The 17,411-nt window shown below is 42.0% G+C and overlaps 1 protein-coding gene across 3 annotated transcripts in view; it reads right to left on the bottom strand.

Annotated features, from left to right (window-relative positions):
* Window positions 1-10,822, bottom strand: part of FBLN2 (fibulin 2) — a 127,968-nt gene extending 117,146 nt beyond the window's left edge. For all 3 annotated transcript variants that reach the window (XM_044451484.1, XM_044451485.1, XM_044451486.1), the window contains exon 1: window positions 10,754-10,822. The gene's annotated coding sequence lies outside the window, so the exon portion shown is untranslated. The remainder of the gene's footprint in view (window positions 1-10,753) is intronic.
* Between the last annotated feature and the right edge of the window lie 6,589 nt (window positions 10,823-17,411).

Here is a 17,411-nt window from a genome sequence, read left to right as displayed (position 1 = left end):
GACTAGATGGCCCAGGAGACCCCTTCTGACTCGTTCCGTTTCTATGTTTCCACATTGATGGAAAGGGTTAAATTCAATTACCAGAAATTTAGACATGGCAGTAATACATCTGCCTTTTCTGCTCACACCAACTGGTTTGATTCACTCTGAAACTCAATTGACAAAACACTTTCCTAATAAGAATATATAAATACCAATTAGTGCCTTTTAGTTGAAAGCTGAACGTTATTTTTAATGGAAAAGAAACTGAAGCCATTATAAGAAATACTCTAAGATGTTGATCACAACCACAAACAAAGTGAATTCAAAAAAATGTTTGGGGGAATGCAGGAGGGAAGAAGTTTTTATGATACAAAATCAAAATATGCTGTGAAAGGAAATTTGCACGTTTTATTTTTTCTCCAAAAATGCAAGTAAAATCTTAAAACCTGGAGTTTGAATCTCTCATTTTCTTAATGAGTTTCTAACTACAGATGTAACCCATCAATCAAAACCCGCTTGTACAGAATCTTGCCATAAAAGATAATAGAATTAATTTGATTCATTAGATACAGAGATGTATGCCTTTCTGTTTCATGTGAAATGCTGTCATTCAGAAATAACAATAACACCAGCTGTAGAAGCTTCTCTTGCGGATTCTCCTTTGTCACTTGGGTTTATTTTTCAATGGACTGCTCTTTGGATAAATATATGTAGGAAGCAGATGGACAGATTTGGAGTACAGTGCCATTGATATGTGGATGAAGCCCAGTTCTGTGGCTTTCTTGAGATGTTCACCAAAGGTGGCTGAAGTGTAAATGGGCATGGAGCCAAGGATGTGCCTGTTGCTCTTACCCCTTCATCCAGGCCTCTTCAGGTTGACAGAGAAGGCTTGCAAAGCCAAGTAGCCACATTCAGCCAAATGCACAGCTCCACACGATGGGCACCCCACTTCGCATTCCCATTATGTGGGGCTTTGTGACTCCACTCTCTTCAGTGCATGTCACCTGCTTCCTCCAGGCTTACAGTCAACCCCTCTTTGGAGAACACCTAAGGAGGGCTTTCTGCTTTCCCTCAGATGCCACAGAGGTTGTAGAAGGCTTAATTGTCATCTGGGGCTTGAAATGGGCTAACAAGATAAGGCTTAATCCAGACAAGACAGAGTCACTTATTTCAAGGAGAGTCCATGTGGGAGCTATAGTTTAGCCCAACGGATGGGGCATCACTCCCTCTGAAAGAGCAGGTATGCAGCTTGGGAAGAGCTGGCTTGGCTCCTGCTTCAACTGCAGCCAGTGCTGTGTTGCACAGCTTTTGCTAGTTCGTCAGACCCTCTGGAGAAGACCGATCCATCCACTTCACATAGGCTTTGGTTACATCCAGGATATGCTATTGCAATGGGTGTCTCTATGGGGCGGCCTTTGCAGAAGGTTTGGAAGTGCTACAGAAGGTAATGAGTCTTTCACTAAGCAGCTACTACCACCCTGGTTTTAGCAGCTGGTTTGCACAATCACTACTACCCACCATGGTTCATTTACGCCAGAGCAGGTTATGGCACCCTTGGCTGCCAAATTGCCAGTTCGTGACCCCTGCTGAGATGTCTGAATGATCTGTGCCTGGTAAGGGCAACTGGGAAAATGAGCTGGCATGTGTGGGGTGATTAAGAAGCTCACCATGACTTATTACGACATATACCTGGGCTTTAAAGATACCCAGCCAGCTTTTGCAGGGAAGAGCGATAGCCTTCCATGACATAATAAACTGCTTTTGGATGTTGACACACTTTCCTAAACAGATGACCGTGTGATATGGGGCAAAATTAGTGGTGGTGGAAAATTGCAAGCTACAAAGGTGTGAATGTGCCCAGAATGTCACATTTTGGACAACCACCAAAGTATCTGAGTTATATTGTTAGTTTAAAGTCTGGGTTTAAAAAACAAAGTAGACAGCATTTGTAAAAATCAAAGCAACTGCAAATGCCAAGCTTTCAGGGGCTCTTGGGAAAATACTTATAGTCAAATTATGCTCTTGATGCATGTGTGTGGTTCTTTGGTTCTTAATGAGCTTGGAGCTCGGTACCAGTTTTCCCCTATAAACCCAAATTATAGCAGAATATCTGTTTGGGTTTCTTTTGTAAATCATAGATTATGTTTACTTCTTACCACAGGAAGTTGTGGTCTTTTCCATAAGTAATATGTGGCTTACAAACCAATTCAGTATTGAATGGGCTGTGCTATACGTTCTCAACAAACAGAAAGAAAAGCCGAAAGCCGAGGCTCCAGTCCTTCAAATGTTGTATTAATGTTGCTGGTCTTTCTAACAACAAACCAACAGAAACAAGGTTTCTCAGATACTTTGCTCAACAAAAATGATGACTCAAGGCATCTGACAACAAAATCAAAACATGAAATATTTAAAATAACTAGAACAACTTCCTGCAAAAATGAAAACACCCCATAAAACTACAACATCAGCTGCAACATTAAACAATTCAACTGATGCATTAAACAGAGGTTTATATGCCATAAAAAACCTTGGAAGGGGAGAAAAGCTGGTGCTGGAAAGTGGATAATGTTGGTGCCAGATGGGATTTTCTGGAGACAGTGTTCCAAAGTTATAGGCCCACCACCAAAAAGGCCCTCTCCCTTGTTGTCATCTTCTAAATTTCCCTCAGCAGATGTCCTTAGAAGATACTGATCAGAGGGTACAGGTTTATTCAAAATGGGAGAGCAAATCTGTCATATGGACCTGTTGTAGGTTAAAACCAGCATCTTACATTGTATTCAGGCATGTATAGGTGGTCAGTGCAAATGGACCAGAAATGGTATTATAAGCTCAGACCTTCTGCTTCCTGTTAGGAATCTGGCTACTACTTTTTGTGCAAGTCCAGTTTCTGAGCATCTTCAAAGACAGCCCCACACAGAAATGGTTGTATTAATCTAACATGGAGGTATTGTTTTGATACTTCAAGAGAAAAACAAGATGAAATATGCTAAATGGCAAAGAATGAGCATTTCAATGCATGTTTGAAAATGGGTTCAAGTGTCCTGTGAAATAACTATTAAAAGAATCCAACTGTCAATTGTTCCACCAGCTGAGGAAATATTACTAACCACCAGCCACATCCTAACATTTGGGTCTCTGCTGCCCACCTACCTCGTCAGCCATGTTTATTTGGTCATGTCAGCGGATACCTTTTCCAAGAAGATACTATCATCTTGCAGTGGTGGTTTTCAAGACAGAATGGTCTTGTTCAAGAAAGAACCACACAAGTTAAAGTGGCTACTGTAGAAATCTAGCACTTCCTCAGACCGGCTGGTGGCTAGGGACTATCCTACGAGAATTCTTTTTTGTCATGCTTTACTGGATCTGCATGTCTTAGTTTTTTGTCCAAGAGTGCTGCTATCTGGACTGCTGGGAAGATCATCATGCTTGGTCAAAATACCAAGAAAGAGAGACCTAAAATTACAAGCAACCCCCAACAATGGTCCCTTAGGTGCACACTTCTTTCACATTTGGCACACAACATGTGAGCAGGCAAAACTCTCTGAAGAAGACAATCATGCTAAGGAAATTCGGAGGCAGAAGAAGAAAAGGAAGACCAGACATGAGAGGGAATGACCGCGTTAGAGTTAGAAGAGCTGAGCAAGGCTGTCACCCATCGAACATTTTGGGCAGCATTCATTCATAGGACCACCATAATCGGAGACAACTTGATGGCACAGAACATCCAACATAAATCACATATATGCAGCCCACATAATGCAATGATGCAACAACGTATTTTCCAAAAGATCTGTTCTGAGATATATGTATTTATGGAGGGAAGGGCTGTTTTATAACTGGTTGCATATTTTAATTTTGACTATTAGCTATTTCAGATGTGTTGTATATGACAGTGGAATATAAATTTCAGTCTCAAATTAAGAGATTAAACATTTCTTATAAAGAAGGTATTACTGCTTTACTCCTCAGGTGAATTCAGGCTGTATATTACTTCCAGTAGAAGAGGCAGGATACTTCTGAATGCCAGTTGCTAAGATCTTGGCACAAAAGTGCTTTTGCGCTCATGTCCTGTTTTGGACTTCTCATTGGCATTGAGGGAAGCAAAGGTTGTGCTAGACAGGCCTTTGGTCTGATCCAGCATGACTTTTCTCATGCTCTTCCTACACAAACGCCCTAAGTGTTCGGTGCTCTTTCTTCCAAAGGTCAAACCAAGGCAGTCCTACTCTGGGACTTCTCACCACTCAGGGCAGTAAGTAATGCACGACATTGATGTCAAAGATGGGATATCACCTTCCACAAGCACTGATGTCCTTCCCATTCCAAACATTCCAGAGACAACAAGCCATCTTCTAACAACTCACCCTTGAGGATACATATCAGCTGATAAGGAAGGAATATTACCTTGCCTTGAACAAAGCCAGCACTCTGGGCATTCATTATTTAAGGCACAAACCTGTCTCCAACAAGTTCGTAACAGACCCATTCACAAACCCTTAGTAGTATCAGGTGCATCAGACAGTGAACAACTGACCTACATAAGTGTCAGGTGATGCACTGAACGGTAGGTTGTGGAGGCCTTGGGTGTGGCAATAGACAAGAGCTGGACACAGGATGTAAGCAATTCCTGTGTAAAAACTATCACAGGCCAGAGAGGAGTCCCAATATCAGCTGCTGACTTCTGCTGTCATTCAAGAGAGAGATGAAAATGCGTTCAAACCTATTTTCAGGAGGTGTCATGCAATACCTTGTCAGATCCTTTGCTTTACAGCTGCCTAGGAAGGACATGAACCCTATAACCAAGGATGTCTCCAGAGCAAGCTCCACATATGCACTGAGAACATTTTCATTGCCCTGGCGAAGTAAATACTAATATTTCCTAGAGGAATATGAGCATCAATGGGTAATCAGTTACTTGGCACTCATAAAGTAATTACTTTTTGCATTTATATAATAATCCAAAGGAAGATCACCCTTCTATGGACTAATTATAAGTATACTCAATATTGTTGCTGCACACAGAACAGCAGAGTATCTTTAGCTCTGGCAGAATGCCTACCACTACACAAATATCACTTCCACAGTAAAGGCATCTACAGATTTGAGTGTATATTTGGTCCAAATTAAAATCAAATACAGTTCAATGCTGTACTGTTTACCCTGAGATTCCTACAAGAATTAAAAACCCTCATTTCCTAGCTTCTAAAAATGTGGGGCATATTTTATAAGGAACACTGACTGCATAGGACTGAGTAAAATGTCTGAAGGTGGTTCAAGAACACCGCTGTGCGATGTGGCTGTGATCTTTTGTTACCAACCAATATAAGAAAGTTATCAATCAACTTTTTTGGTTTGGGGGCAGTATATAGGTAATGAATGTGTGCTTCCTTCCTCTATGTCTACGTCTTGCTTTTGCTGGGCACGAAACAATAGTATAAATTAGGGCTGAGTTTCATTAAAACTGATATTCCCATTACATGATCTAAAATAAACGAGTGAATACAAGTCATTGGAGCATGGTAGCCTCTCCACAAAATGTTCCACTTTAGCCAATACTTCTTTCCTTTGAAAACAAGCTACTTTTTATTCATTTTCCAGTAAAGGAAAATTATAAACACAAGAGGAATTAAGCCAGGGAATATATAACTCATTATTACAAGAGAGAAAGAAAATGAGCTAATGCTCAAGCCATCCACACATGTTGCCCATAGTCCATTAATGCAACAGGAATAAGCATGCAAAACAAATGATAAGCAAAGGAAAAAGACTTCAAGGAGATACAGTTTCAATCTCGTATTAAGTACCATAAGTTATCTATAAAAATAACACTCAGTCCATATGGCTACAACACATCTTTTCCAGCTATATGAATCAAATGTTTGTCCCAGATTGGATTTTGCTTGATAAGCATCAGGGAATAGCCCTGTGAACATGGGGCAGATGTAAATCTTGGTATAAATAACTTTCCAAGAGTCTTCCAGAAACCATTATCAGAATCATATGATGCAAGGCTTAGTCTGAATCATATTTCCAGTTCTGAGAATATTTCCAGTACCAAAGAACGGGACTGTTCCAGTTCCAGAAAACTGAATGGAAACTGACCCAGATATGGACAATCAAGCACATGTCCAGTGTGAGGACCAATTCAGACATTACCTGCTACATTCAGTTCCAAGAAGAGAAACCAGCTGTGTCCAAATCAAAGGAGGAAGACGTGCACATAAGCTTCCAGCTATGAAAAAATATACCTAGCAAGGTTGTTTATCAACTCTGACATGTAGCTGTTGTGCTGGATTAGACGTTCCACTTTGCACCTTTTTCTACTGCAGGGCATGCAACTTGCAGCCTTCCAAGTATTGTTGGGCTATGACTTCCATCGTCACTCACCCTTGACTCTGCTGTCTACTGCTGATGGAAGCTGCCCACCTTTCTTTAGCACCTCCACAGGTAAAGCTCATGAGCTGACCATTTTCCATATATCCACTAGTTCAGGTTCAATCATTCAAGGTGAGGAATGCTCTGTTCCTATAGAAGGGATTCATGATTTAAAGCAGAAACTACAAAATGTAATCGCAGTGAGCCTCTCCAAGTGAAGGGATTAACTTCACCAAACAGAATGTAGGCTATTCGCCTGAAAGTCGCTGTTCAGGCGTCTAATGAAGAATTTTGGTTGGCCACCAACCAAAACAAGGAGCCAAAGTGTGTCTAACGATATGGGAAATACAATATCTTTAATGGTTTCTTCACCAGCTTCAGGCAATCCCAGTCTGTGGACAAACAAATTAGGATGTGAACTTCTACTAAGTCAGACAGACCATTGGCCCATCTGGCTCAGCATTGTCTACACTGATTGGCAGAAGCTCTCCAGAGCCTCAGGCAAGGTCTTTGTCAGCAATACCTGGAAATGCTAGGGACAAAAACAGAGACTTTCTACACTCAAAGCACATGGTGTTCTTTAAGGGGAAGACTGGACTGGGCTGCCATGGCGGAAGCCATTGCCCTGACATGAGATCCAGCCTCTTTGTGAGTACCAGCACCCTGTTGGGAGTGCTTTGCATATATTATTACTGTTAGTCCCACAGCATTTTTTCAAGCCACCGCAGAACCTTGGAAGAGTTATAGAGCAAAAGGAAAATCCACACTGAATAATGCTCTCCCTGCTCACATGCATTACTTTCCCATAGGGACAAACAATAGAAAAGCCTTTAGCTTCCTGTTTTGTTTGCAAGTTGCCCAGAAGGACCTGGCTTGGCCACCACCGACAACAGTGGGTACACCTGGTCCACAGATTAAGAACAAGTTCCATTCCTGAGGTCATCTATAAGTCAAATTTGTATGTAAGTTGGATCATGTATATAAAAAGCATATAAAACACTTAAGAAACACTTCCATATACACTAAAACATTTTAAACACAATACATCATCATCATCATGTAATTAAAAAGTAGCTACAGTTACTGAAGAGAGAGAGAATCTGGATGTACAGTACAGTTTTTAAAACAATTTAGATAGAAATATAGAAAACTAGCAAAAATTATTAAAGGTTAACACTCTTTGAACTAACATTAAGCCTAATATTAACTGGATGGTGATGGAGATGGGACTTCCTTATCCTTTAAAATTCTCCCAATTGTCACTTACTCTATGTGAGCCAAAACGCACTGGTTTGGATTCCCTAGTTTTTCATGAGCCTGAAAAACTTCTGCAGTTCCACCACCATGGTGAAACTAATCCTGACTTTCTGCTTTTTCTCTCCTCCTCCCCTTTCCCTTTCTCTCCAGCCTTCCTTTCCTTCCCTCCTTCCTATACTTCACTTCCTTTCCTCACCACCTGGCACTTGCTGCCCACCACCTGAGGGCACCTGCTCACCACCCCTGCCTGCCACTCACGGCCACCCACTTGCCACTTGAGGACAAGGCAGGACTTCCAGGTTTGCTTGTTCATAAGTAGGGATTGTTCTTAACTCATATGTTTGTAACTGGGGGACTGGATGTATCCACTATAAAACAGAATGGTACAATAGATTGGTCTTTGCACCAATCAAACAGGGCTTTTCTTATGCTGTTCTACTTTTAAGTCTTAGATGTGTCTTGTGATGCGGCTGCTGCTAAACACTAGCCAAGCTTTGCACAGTAACTGCAGTGCTCGATGCTTCTCCTTTGCATGTTTTTATATCAACAGAGAACATCTTGCTCTCATTGGCTGTTTGCAATAGCTGTCAGTTCTCTTGAGTTATTGTGCTGAACAGTGCCTACTGTCCTCCATCATGTGCACTGCACTGCACACTTACTAATACACCCATCTGACAAAACCAGCACATTTCTCTGTACATAACATCTCTCCGTTGAAAAAAGGCCAGGATGCTGAGCAATAGGTGTATGATGGTGTACAGAGTTCCTGCAAACATAGCTCTCTCTCTTTCTTTCACTCTCCCTCTTTTTCCAAGATGGAATGCAAAATTTACTTGTTTACTTTATGCAAACCCTATTTCTTCCTTACAGATGGATACGATCTGTCAAAGACCTGGAACATTTTATCCCATAGCAAAAACTTTGTTTAAACTACCATCTGTTCTTTCTAGAAGGGCACAATAAGACCAAGAACTATTTACCATTCCATAAATTAAGAACAGAGTTTGGTTTTTGGACAGCTTATTATAAAAATGAGGTAAGGGATGACTTGGAGTCTGATGGCAGGACTTTTGTTAGGACGTTCTTCATAAAGAAGCATCAGAAATTGTCCTTTTGTTTGGGTTAAGAAGTCACAATTGATTTAAGATGTAAAGGAACTTCAGTGGCTATTCATATTGCTAAGTCACAATCTGCTGCATGTGTCCAATCCAGCAGAGAGAGGTGTATTACCAAGAGAAACCTCAATGTGGCTCCTTGGTTAAATGCCAAAGTCAAGGAGTTGGTTGCCCACCTCAGATCAATGTGTGCATATTGGCATCTTTGAGCTTTGCATTCCTGGCGCTAAGCTCTATTCTTTCCATTCCCATTCTCTGTTCAAGATGTCTTCCTCTCAGATTTCTCTTGCTCTCACATTCTCTTTGTGGCTTTTCAAACCATCTCACCTGGCTCCTCACTTGACAGGCTGCATTCCAGTCCCTTGTTGCTTCCTTGTTTCCTAGGCTCCTGCATCCTTGAACTTCCCTCTCCCAGGCCCTGCTTTGCTTCACCCATCTCTGCCCCTCTCCCCCTGACCGAGTTTTGATAGTAGGGATGTCTTGTTTGCAACTCTCACTACCACCAGCAACAATAGCAACACAATTCCTTCAGTAGATCACCCTATAGATAGCCAAATGCTTAACATTTGTCTCATGTATCTACTATACTACAAGCATTTTTAAAAATATGAACATACAAAATTATTCACTCCTCTGGCTGGGTCAATTCTTCCAGATTTCTTAAAGTATAAAGGCTTGGATGTATTTGGAATGGATCTCAGGGACTGCATGATTAGCCAACAAACGGGACTTGCAAACATTTCTCTTTTGGTTATGAGCCGGTCTTCTTTATACACAAGAAAATAGCACAATTCCAAAACAGAAATATAAGACTGAAAAAGAATCTATTCTTCAAAAGATGGGGTTTTTAAAAGCCAGCATGCCTGCACAGATCTGTTTGAAAGCAAGAGTGAAGCTGAAAATCTATTCATTGTTATGGTCTTCTTGGGGACAACTATTCATCAAAGAGAACATGCCATTTCTGTTAGAAGTGTTAATGGAAGTCGTGTGAGTTACATTCCATCACATGCCACAGAGAAAATGTAACCATTCTTAAGAGAAGACTGATACTAGGGTGAGATATGGCTCAAGCTGTTTTTAAAGATAGTTAAGGAAACAGTCCTATCACCAACTTAAAAAAATAAACACTGATATATTACTTTAAATACGCTTAATACTGATTGATTAAAAGTTGCTTACAGCCATTTTTATAAATTAGTTCTAGGATTAGCAACCCACATTTACCCTTATGCACTCATTTTAACTTGTAAAGGTTCCCTAGGAATAATTCACACCACAACACAGGAAATTCTGCAATTAAGATATTGCTTTTCCCAGGCATTTTCCATCCCACAAAACAATGGAATGTGAAAAGAAGTGTGGAAACTTTGTAAAGCAGCAGACAGTGTAAGAAACTAAATTATTCTCTGATATTTTGTAACACACGTAATCAGCTTTTATAAGGCTTTAACTGACTGCAGCCTCATATGGCTTGCATTCAATATGTCACACTGAATCATGACTCCTTCTTGACTTGTACTAACAAAAACAAACCCAATTTTCTCTAAGTATGTGAGCAGGGTAAAAGGGTTCCTTAATTTACCGTCTAAAGGCAGGAAGCACCATCTGAAATGATTTTCTCATTTGCAAAGAAGTGATAAACAACTTCATTAAGTTGTGACTAATAATAGTACAACTATATTGTGTGTGCATCTAAGTTATCCTTCAGGAAGGTAGACTGAAAAGAAGCTGTGTGCAAAGTAGCCATAGTTCTTATGCTCAGTAGCTTTAAAAGTACCCAGTAAATCTTTTTACATCTTCTAAACACTTTCAGACTTTGTCAGACAGGGGCTATTTAGCAACAGTTTGAAATGCTGAAAGTTAAATCTTGAGAACAAAGTCAAAGAGTAGCAGAGCAAGATACAATCTTTAGAACCAGCAAAGCTAAACCACCAATTGTTAAGTCATATAAGGAGTAACAAACCCATTAGAAATTGTTAGAAGGAAGATTTAGTCAACCATTGCAGCCAACATGTAAATTTACAGACCTTTGAATGTAGTCACAGCTCCTTATAACCTTTTGTCTCCAGTCATATTACTGGTGCTCTGCTTCCAAATACTGCTTACAACGCACAAGTTCCTTTTCCCAACTCTGTCCAAAGGAACTGCCCAGATTTTGTGGTGTAATCTGAGCAGGGAAGTACCCTGTGCCTATGATACGGTTAATTCACATTTTACCTCCTTCTGATGTGCAGCAGGGAAAAAGCACAAGAATGAAAAGACTGTTTTCCCTTCAGCAGAATCTAGGAATTAACAGCAGCACATGTGTATGTGCAATTTTGGTTTTTATTATACATTTCAAAAGGTTCTCTGCTCTCAAATGCCTTCACTTGAGCATCCACAAATTCTGGCCCTAATCCTGCCTGCTTAAAAGGTCCACATCTTTTGCTAACTTTTCTATAGGCTTTCAGGGAGCTGATGAAGCGCTGGAAATCTCAAGATAGCCATCATGCATGGTCTTGAAGTAGTGGCTTGCCATCTCTCACTGTTTGAAGAACAGGGGCAAAAGAAATGTGCTAAATGCTTACTCCAACTTTTGAATCTTTTCTGCTGCGTCTTAGCTAGATTTTGTTTTGTCTATCATTCTCTGAAGTATATTTGCTCTTCTTCATTCAGCTGCCTTAACTGGCCATTAAGAAAATCACTAAGATACACTTTGTAAGACATGTGCTAAATAAAATCAGAACTACTTGCAAGGATCTATCATTTATGCAAGGGAAGATATTGGCACAAACAATTGGCACAAATAGCTGGCTTTTGTTTGAAAACCAGAACTTTCTGCAACTCATCTACAAGTTAGTTTAGATAATAACCTTTGCTAGGTTACTTTGCAGATGCTTGCATTTTTTGAGCACTTCAAATTAGACTTTGCAAAAACTCAGATGCAAGTTAAATGCATAGTGACAGTATATTAAAACCAAGCTAACAAATGAGGATATTGTGATTACTTGCATCAAGTCATCTCTGACTTATTAAAGTGACCTCCAAATGCCCTGTCCTGTACAGCCCTGCTCAGCTCTCAAACCAGTGGCTTTCTTTACAGCTGGGGTCTCAAACTCACGGCCCGCGGGCCAATTGCCAGGACGGGCAGGACACGGGGAGGGGCCCTGCGGCCTTCAAAGCACCGGCAGCGCCCAGGCTGGCCTCCGGGAGCGACGCGGGATGAGCGGCCCCCCACCACCACTGTGGTGGTGGAATACTTGATGGGTCCCAGCCTCATCCAGACTGCCCCCAGGTAAGTTGAGTTTGAGACCCCTGCTTTACAGAGTTGCAGTTGGCGCTCTTCTTCTTCTGCCTTTGATTCCTTTTGCAATATTGTCCTCTCCAGTGAGTCTTGCTTTCTCATGATGTGCCCAAAGAATAACAGCAACAGTTTCATTATTTTTGCATCCAGGGAACATTCTGGCTTGATTTTATCTAGACATTTGTTCATCTTTTTATCAGTCCATGGTATTGTCAAAGCTCTCCTCCTTTTGAATGTATCAGTTTTCTACCTCTCAGCTTTCATACCCATGTGTAGTGATTGGGAAAACTATCAGTCCAGGGTATTCACAAAGCTGTCCTCCAGCACCATGTTTCAAATGCATCAATTTTCTTCCTGTCAGCTTTCTTCACTGTCCAGCTATCACACCCATGCATGTGGTTAGGAACACAATGGTCTGGTAGATCTTGGCCTTGGTCTCCAGTAAAATGTCCTTACATATGATTATCTTTTCTAATTCATTCCATGCTGCCCTATCAAGTCCCAGTCTTCTAATTTGTTGGCTGCACTCTCCATTTCGATTGAGATTGAACCAAGGTATGCAAAATCTTTCATAATTCTTCATCGTTGCCAGGTCTTCTGTAGTCACAATTTCTGTTTTCTTAATGTTCAGCTGCAGTCCTGCTTTAGCACTTTCTTCTTTGACTTTCATCAGGCCTCATTTAAATTAATTGCTACTTTCTGCCAATAATATGGAATTGTCTGCATATCTCAGATTACTGATGTATGTTCTGTCCATTTTCGGTCCTGCTTCCTCTGAGACTAATCCAGCTTTACTTACAATACATTCTGAGTACAGATTGAACAGATAGGAAGAATTAAAAAAACGCTCTTGTCTGATGTGTTTGCCTATAGGAAGCCATTGTGTTTCTCCATATTCTGTCCTAAGAGTAGTTTCTTGGCCATGATACAAGTTATGTATCAGGACAGTCCAGTGCAGAGGCACACCCATTTCGTTTGCTTGTCATGTTCCACACAGTCAAAAGTCTTTGTAGTACTCTATAAATCACGGCTCCTCAAACTACGGGCTGCGGGGCGGATCCAGCCCACCATGGCCATCCATCTAGCCCGTGCCACTGTTTGCCGCCCGTGCGCGGGCGCTTGCTGCACATGTGGGGAGGTGGTGGCTTGCTCGCTCGGAGATGGTTTTGGACTCTCTGGCAGATCTCCAAGCGAGCCACTGCCGCGCGTGCCCAATGCCGCCTCGCATGCTCCCAAGGCCACCCTGCTCGCGTGACAGCACCTCATCGGCCCACGACTCCAGGCACCCCCACCTCACCAGCCCACAACAGTCACTGCAGCCTTTCAACTGGCCCCCTATTCAAAAAGTTTGAGGACCCCTGCTATAAAGAATGCACTAGTCTTCTGAAATTCTTCCGTGTACTCCAGCAGCCAACATGTATCTGAAATTCAATCTTCATTGCCTCGTCCTTTTTGGAAGCCAGCTTGAATATCAGATATTTCTCGTTCTTGAGGCCTGAAATTTACATTGAACATTTCCCCTCTGTGGGCCATTGCTTTCCTTCCCATATTTGTTGGAATGATCTTGTTACAATTTGGGCTGATTCATTCTCCATAGTTGTTCTGTAACCCTAAGCCACCTCTGACCCATGGTGACCCAATTCAGTCCCTACAGCTTGGGACAGTTCTGTCTACTCCTGATGCTTTTTCTCCTTCCCGGTGCTTTCAGAGCATCTTTCACTGCTCTTTCTAAGATTGAAGGTTCCTCCTCATAGGATTCCTTTGCAAAGGAATCTTTCAACTTTTCATCTCTTCTGTATTATTCCATATTTTGCTTTCACTGCCTCTTTATTTTCTCCCAGTAAGAAATTATGCTCCCCTATAGGACTTCCGCTGGATTTCTGGATGTTCTGAAAGCTGTCTCTAGCTTTTCCTCTCGTTGCTCTTTTCTATTTTGTTGCACTGATCACTGTCATAGTTATTTTTATCCCTACATGATAGTTGCTGAAAAGTTGCATTCCAGACTCTGACCCTATATCTGTCCCCTTTTGCATTTACTTCTTGCCCGCCTTAGCACTTGTGAGATTTTCTTGTTACCCAGCCAGTTCACTTTAGTTCATTCACACCAAGTACTGTGACGTGGAACCATTCTGTTCCTTGCTTTACCGTTTCCATTTTGCCTTGCTTCTTATGACTCATGTTCCATGCTCCAGCTCTATGTGCTGTGCAACATCAGACCTTCCTCTTCTTGTAGGTCCCAGACAGGTGTTTCTAGGGAGTATATTCTACATTTTGGATACCATCCCAGTAGAGGCCAAACTCAAAGTAGCCACTTCCTGACTCTCAGTGTGAGGAAGTTCTCAGAGCAGAGCCTCATTTGATGATCTCAGAGCATGGAATAACTAATAAGTTCAGGGCATGGAGAGCTTGTCCTTTGGATACTGATACCAACACCTTGGCTTTGGCCTCAGAATGAACCAGATGTGATCATAATGGCACAATATTGATGAAATCCAGCCTAAACGTCCAGTTCCACAGGCAAGACGTGGCACAGGAAAGCAATTCTTACAGACTTCCCCTTCTCCCTGAAGCTCTCTGAATCTCACAAAACCAGTAGTTCATTCTCCTCTTCAGAGTTCGTCCTGGAACCTCCCAGCCCAAGCATTTCAGAGGAGAGGCCTTTGTCTAGAGACTGTGAAGAAGACCAAAGGGACTCTGGACCCTCAGGGGAGAGAGCTATCACACAGAACCCTCTTTCAGGGACTGAGAGACAGGGACTGAGTAGCCAACTAACCCCAGGGAACGGCAGCATCAAAATGCAGCCAGCTGCCAAGCACAGAAGTGCCCACCCAAATAATAGGGGTGCTTTAAGATATATTTATGTTGCAAGTTTTCCTCAAGAGGCACAGGGGGGCTCCTTAGGCTCTGGCTTCAACCACTTCTGTTTCTGACACTAGGTGCTTCAACAGAATCCAAGCACCAGTTCTGTGGCTTGTACTTCTATCATTCCTGTTCTTTCTTGCTTAACTTTGGGCAGAATACTGTTCTTGCTTTTGGACCGTACTCTGTCCCGGAAAAGGAATGAGTGGAAAGTGCTTTCCTCCACCACCACAAACAGATACCTCTGCTGGATCAAAGGTATGTGTGGAAGGGCATCTCTGAACCCAAGGCATAGGGTAAAATCCTACAGCTAGAAGGTTCCATCGGGTCCAGGGAGACTTACTTATGAATAGACATCTGAACCGCCAGTGTGTTGATGTCTACATTGTAAGTATCAGCACATTTATTTTTCATTCTATGATTTTCTAAAGACACTGATTTAACACCCACAGTGAGTTAGAGCTCTGCTGTGTATGTATAAAATATCAACAATTAATTAAGTTAATATTTTTGTTTAAACGTGTCATGCTGCTGTTATTATTCTTGAGCACTGAAAGCCACTATGCAATTTGTAGACTACTGGCATCCTGACTAAATTAAAATAAACATTCTAGCCTATTAATCTAGTTCATAAATCCATTAATGGAGTGTTTCTGAAATTATGCCTTTAAACATTCTTGGTCCCAAATTGTTCCAATTAACCTCATGCTCCCAGACTCCAAGCTACAGATGTACGTTAGCCAATTAGTAAACCAGCTCAAACAGAATTGGCATACTCACTTCAGGGGTATTTTACTCATATATGCATCTATTTATTTATTTATATTTATAAACCACACCACATCTCATTAGATCCTGAGCTGGTGAACAATACCAACTATGCTAATTATACTAACAGTATAAACGCACAAAACCTCTCCTAATGGCTACTCCCAGTAATTTGGTATAGGTGTTGAGCAACTTGGGGAATGAAATGGTACCCTGCAGCTCAATTGCCAAAGGCCCAGGCAAGTCACTCCACAGTCAAGACCAGAATCACTGCAACATAACACTTTTAATTTCAAACTCATAGAGCTAATTCAAGAAGATTCCACGACCAGTGGTATCAAGAACCAATGATTCTTGGTTCAGCCCCCTCATCCTTTTCTGCATAAAAGGTGACCAAGACCAGGTTGAAACCCAGATAAGATTGAGTGTAGGAAATTAGTTCTGTCCAGGAGTGCCTGCAGTTACTCCACCATGACCCTTTCAAGTACCCTACCTAAGAAATGGGCATTTGTGACAGGGCAATAGCTGTCACATACCATTGGATCCTGGCTGGATGTTTCAGGAGGGCATTACTGCCACCAAGAGCACACTGGCATGCAAAGATGTGGACCCACCCAGTCATTCATCCTTGGCTAGCATTTGTTAGCCAGGAACGGCAGAGATCAAAAGGGCTTCTAGACAATCATATTGCCACACATTCTCCACATCATCAGACTGTGACAACTGAAACGACACAAAGCCTGGCAGATGGTGATGTCAGCACCTTGACTGGAGGTGCCCTAAGGCTTGCTGAAGGGACAAACAGGGCTGTCCTCGGTGTGCTACGCAAAAAGATCGCAGCGGGTCCTTGAAGGGGCCAGGGCTACATTTGCTAGAGGAAGAGTTGACAACCCCACAGCTCCTGAAATAACTTTGCTGAATGTCTATTCAACACAGTCATGTAACAGACACAGTTATGTGCTCTAGACATGCTTGGTCGTCGTCACTTCAGGGCTCCCACCATGTGCATTCTAGCTGCTATCCAGCCTGACCGCAGCTTCTCAGCAGACCAAGAAGCAGAGCAGGGTCTGTGACAGAGAGGGTGGCCAGGTGCAATCAAGCTGATGACCCTCTTCATCTCAGCATTCCACATGACACTAAGGGCCTTGGCTGAATCACCAACTCTCATGACTGGAAAATCCCCAAGAGTACTTAGAACTCAACTGGGTTCAATCCTGTGGTGGACCATCCAAAAGGGACCCCACCATGCAGGAGGAAAAGAACACAGTGAGTTCAACTCTCACCCCCAAATGGCATGCCCATGACAATGGAGGTACTTTGACTCCTTCACCAGATTTTCAAACTATTCATCTCAGAGCTTGTAGCAAAGACCAAATTAAGAGTATGCCCCACTTCATGATGAACTGAGACAGCCCCATGAAACCATGGAGTTCTTGTGAAGATCTATGGACAGCCTCAACATGGCAATTGATGTCATTCGAACCTCAAGTCTAGGGTTCCCCAGATGGCAAAACCTCTTTTCTCCAGTTCCACACCATCACTTGGTGCTTTTCTAGCTTTGGTGAATTTCCCTCTCCTGTATTCTAAAAGGTTGAGATGCCTCTCCTAAGGTTGAGTTACTGGCATCTATTGCTTAAAAACATTCTGCTACTTTTTGATATTTTGGCCCTGTGCATTTTGTCTTTGGCCCACTCTCCCAAGAATTTCCCTGAAAAGCAACGCAGTCCTGGTCCCTCTGTCATGGTCCCATTGCTTTGCACGTGTGGTGTAGAAGA

This window comes from Varanus komodoensis, unplaced genomic scaffold (genome assembly GCF_004798865.1).
Source record: "Varanus komodoensis strain SLA01 unplaced genomic scaffold, ASM479886v1 scaffold6_2, whole genome shotgun sequence".
In the NCBI taxonomy this organism is placed as follows: Eukaryota; Metazoa; Chordata; class Lepidosauria; order Squamata; family Varanidae; genus Varanus; species Varanus komodoensis.
Note: the sequence above shows the minus strand (reverse complement) of the source record. Positions and strands in the feature narration are given on the sequence as shown.